Source organism: Bos mutus, chromosome 3 (genome assembly GCF_027580195.1).
Source record: "Bos mutus isolate GX-2022 chromosome 3, NWIPB_WYAK_1.1, whole genome shotgun sequence".
NCBI classification, from domain to species: Eukaryota; Metazoa; Chordata; class Mammalia; order Artiodactyla; family Bovidae; genus Bos; species Bos mutus.
Window position 1 is genome coordinate 45609816 of NC_091619.1, and position 4921 is coordinate 45614736.

A 4921-nucleotide genomic window follows, 5' to 3' on the forward strand; every position below is an offset into this window, starting at 1 on the left:
ACCCACATCTCCAACATTGTCAGGCAGGTTTTTTGTTCATGCCAGTGAAAGGAAACTGATGTACAACACCTACTATAAGAGGATTCTTGCTTCCCTGAGGATGAAGAACTGTTCCAAACATTCTGCTGAAACTATCAGAAGAACCTCGAACTCCCAGAGGGCTACCAGGGCAGAACGGGGATACAGCCATCAGAGGACCAGAGTAGAGAGGATATGAGAAAGAAGATCCTTGGAGAGTTCATTTAAGGTGTGAGATCGAGACTTATTCTGACTTTTCAGTTACTTAAGTCAGTAATCCTCTTTGTTGTTTAAATAATTTTGAGTTTAGAGGCTTTTATTTTTTTTTTTCACCTGTTACTGAAACATTTCTACCTCAAATACTGCATAGATATTTTGATCTTAGAGACTGAAGAGGGAAAAATATCTTGACTATTATTCAAAGATTCTTTGATTTCAAGGAACAGAAAGATACAATTGCAGAATGAGAATTATCAGACAGATCTGTAGAAATGGAACCAAAGTACTAGGGAAAAAACAAAATCTTTTCACCTTACTCAATAGGACCTCCAGTTTCTGTCAGTCTCTGTTTCTTGCTTGCACATAAACTCTTGACAGGTCTATTTCATATTTAATACTTAAATTCAATAGATTTAGTTGTATACTGTGACCCATCTTTCTCCAAACCCTCCTCTACAAACAGCTTCTTCTCCAGTGTTCTCTTTCTTGTTGTTGGATCAACTATACATCTTGTTTACTAATCAGAAAACGTAAAGTCATTTTTCTCACCTTTCCCTTATCTTTAAGTAACTGACATTCAATACATTATGAAGCCCTATGATTCCTGCCTCCAAAATAATTGTCAAATTAATTTGTTTCTATGTCATTACTACCCATACTTCAGTCCAACTCTTATCATCTTGAGTCTTACCTGTTGCAATTGCTTCCTTTCCACTCTAATTTCCTCTCTTTGTACTCTCCAATCCATTTCCCACATTGTTGTTGTTCTTCACTCAGTCAGTCATATCCAACTCTGCAATTCCATGGACTGCAACATGCCAGGCTTCCCTGTCCTTTACTATCTCCTGAAGTTTGCTCAAACTCATGTCCATTGAGGTTATGATGCCATCCAAACATCTCATCCTCTGTTGTCGCCTTCTCCTGCCCTCAGTCTTTCCCAACATCAGGGTCTTTTCCAGTGAGTCAGCTCTTCTCATCAGGTTGCCAAAGTATAGGAGCTTCAACTTCAGCATCAGTCCTTCCAATGAATATTCAGGATTAACTTCATTTAGGATTGATTGGTCTGATCTCTTTGCAGTCCAAGGGACTCTCAAGCGTCTTCTCCAGCACCACAGCTCAAAATCATGTTCTTCAGTCTTCAGCCTTCTTTATGGTCCAACTCTTACATCCGTACATGGCTACTGGAAAAACCATGGCTTTGACTATACAGAACTTTGTTGGCAAAATGATGTCTCTGTTTTTTAATATGCTGTCTAGGTTTGTCATAGCCTTTCTTCCAAGGAGCAAGCATCTTTTAATTTTGTGTCTGTAGTCCAGTGATTTTGGAGCCCAAGAAAACAAAGTGTGCCCCTATTTCCATTTTCTCCCATCTATTTGCCATAAATAGATGGATCAAGATACTATGATCTTAGTTTAAATTTTAAGCCAGCTTTCTTACTTTCCTTTCTCCTTCATATAGAGGCTCTTTGGTTCCTCTTCACTTTCTGCCATTAGGGTGGTGGCATCTGCATCTGTATATCTGAAGTTATTGATACTTTTCCTATCAATCTTGATTCCAGCTTGAGCTTCATCCAGCTCAGCATTTTTCATGATGTACCCTGCATAGAAGTTAAATAAGCAGGGTGACAATATACAGCCTTGCTGTACTCCTTGCCCAGTTTTGACCCATTCTGTTGTTCAAATTTCCAGTTTGTTGTGATCCACATAAAGTCTTTAGTGTAGTCAATGAAGCAGAAGTAGATGTTTTTCAGGAATTCCCTTGCTTTTTCCATGATCCAGAGAAAGCTGGCAATTTGATCTTTGGTTCCTTTGCCTTTTCTAAATCCAACTTGTCATTTGGAAGTTTTCAGTTCATGTATTGTTGAAGCCTAGCTTGAAGGATTTTGAGTATTGCTTTGCTAGCTTGCGAAATGAGTGCAACTGTGCAGTAGTTTGAACATTCTTTGGCATTGCCCTTCTTTAGGATTGGGGTGAAAACTGACCTTTTCCAGTCCTGTGGCCACTGCTGAGTTTTCCAAATTTGCTGGCATATTGAGTGCAGCACTTTCACAGCATCATCGTTTAGAATTTGAAATAGCTCAGCTGGAATTCCATCACCTCCCCTAGTAGTTTTGTTTGAGTAATGCTTCCTAAAGCCCACTTAGCTTCACACTCCAGCATGTCTGGCTCTAGGTGAGTGACCATACTATCATGGTTATCTGGGTCATTAAGACCTTTTCTGTAGAGTTCTTCTGTGTATTCTTGCCACCTTTTCTCACACTCTTTTGCTTGTTAGGTCCTTGCTATTTCTGTCCATTATTGTGCCCATCTTTGCATGAAACTATTTCCTTGGTATCTCTAATTTTCTTGAAGAGATCTCTAGTCTTTCCCATTCTATTTTCTTCTATTTCTTTGCATTGTTCACTTAGGAAGGCTTTCTTATCTCTCCTTGCCATTCTTTGGAACTTTGCATTCAATTGGGTTTACCTTTCCCTTTCTCCTTTGCCTTTAGCTTCTCTTCTTTTCTCAGCTATTTGTAAGGCCTCCTCAGACAACCATTCTGCCTTCTTGCATTTCTTTTTCTTGCTACAATTGCTACAGTGAGTTGGCTGTTAAAGACCCTTCCCTGTTTTCTGGATGAGATATGCCAGCAGTCTCACTCAACATTATAAACATTGAATCTTGAAACCATCAGTGTTCTGCAATGCTCAGTTCAGTTCAGTTCAGTTCAGTAGCTCAGTCGTGTCCGACTCTTTGCGACCCCATGAATCGCAGCACACCAGGCCTCCCTGTCCATCACCAACTCCCAGAGTTCACTCAAACTCACATCCATCGAGTCGGTGATGCCATCCAGCCATCTCATCCTCTGCCATCCCCTTTTCCTCCTGCCCCTAATCCCTCCCAGCATCAGAGTGTTTTCCAATGAGTCAACTCTTCACATGAGGTGGCCAAAGTACTGGACTTTCAGCTTTAGCATCATTCCTTCCAAAGAATACCCAGGACTGATCTCCTTTAGGATGGACAGGTTGGATCTCCTTGCAGTCCAAGGGACTCTCAAGAGTCTTCTCCAACACCACAGTTCAAAAGCATCAGTTCTTCAATGCTCAGCTTTCTTCATAATCCAACTCTCACATGCATACATGGCCACTGGAAAAACCATAGCCTTGACTAGACGAACCTTTGTTGGCAAAGTAATATCTCTGCTTTTGAATATGCTATCTAGGTTGGTCATAACTTTCCTTCCAAGCAGTAAGTGTCTTTTAATTTCATGGCTGCAATCACCATCTGCAGTGATTTTGGAGCCCCCCAAAATAATATCTGACACTGTTTCCACTGTTTCCCCATCTATTGGCCATGAAGCTATGGGACCAGATACCATGATCTTCGTTTTCTGAATGTTGAGCTTTAAGCCAACTTTTTCACTCTCCTCTTTCACTTTCATCAAGAAACTTTTTAGTTCCTCTTCACTTTCTGCCATAAGGGTGGAGTCATCTGCATATCTGAGGTTATTGATATTTCTCCCGGCAATCTTGATTCCAGATTGCAGAATAGAATCTGCAATGCTATTGGACCACATTTGGTCCAGCATGCTTGATAGAAGATGGTCACCACTGCTGTTTCAGAATTCATGATTTCTTCCTCCAGCAGTTCATCTTGCTGCTTCATGTGCCACATCAAAAGAACATTATTATCTTTTGTCCAGCCACCAACAGGGTGAAGGAGAAAGACAGGGAACCTGTAGTCCCTCTCTAGAAGTTGCTTTTGAGTATCCCGCATTAAAAGAGCATGTCCATTGTACACTAGGTTTTGTAATTAAATACAAAGACAGCATCAGCATTCAGGTCCTTAAACATCTGCTTTAGCTCAGTAAGAGTGGAATACTGATCAAGATCATTCATTCCAATAAATTTGGTCAAAGACTTGAAGGTCTCCTTCTATCAGCCAGTCTCCTTTCTCTAAAACAATCTTGATGTAGGGGTGGTCCTGAATGCTGTTCCTTCCTGTCTAACACAGTGCTCTTTCTTCCTGTGTTAAAAAAAAAAGCTCAGTATTGTAAAGAAGAGCCACACTGTGACCCTTCTACACCAGAGAAAATGCTGTCCAGATGTCCAGCATTTATCTTCTTGAGTAGCTGTCAGAACTACAGGCACTGACAAATTAAAATAACACCCCCACACAGAAGACAATCAAAATGAAGGTATTGCAAGTTCTGCCTCTCTCTCATAAAACCATTCAATGGGCTGGGCCAACTTCTGCCAAAACCTGTAGTCACTGCATATCCACTTTATTAATTTTTAATGCTGTAATTTTTCTCCATCTGTTTTTGCCAAATGAAGTTTATTTTCTGGCACACAGAGGATGTCACAGGTACAACACCCTGTTCCCAGAGAAGTTCCATAACTCTTACTGCACACGATCATTTCTATCACAAGTCTATTTTCAGCATCATATCAGGGGCCTTTGGTTTTTTATATTCAGAACTGATTCAAATGAAATCTTTAATTCTCTAGCCTGTGCATTTTGTTAGAGTCCTTTAATAGCTCTGTTCACAAACATACAGGGAAGCATCAACAAGTACTTCAAAAAAAAAAAAAAAAAGGCAAGCACACCCTTAGGAATTTGCCATACAATATGGTGATCTTGAAAAAGAACACCTTCCCTGGTAGTTCAGATGGTAAAGCATCTGCCTACAATGTGGGAGACC

At 40.3% G+C, this 4921-nt stretch overlaps 1 pseudogene; it reads right to left on the minus strand.

The window, feature by feature from the left end:
- Positions 1-436: 436 nt before the first annotated feature.
- LOC102283123 (bifunctional 3'-phosphoadenosine 5'-phosphosulfate synthase 1 pseudogene) lies at positions 437-4637 on the minus strand (annotated as a pseudogene).
- Positions 4638-4921: the final 284 nt, after the last annotated feature.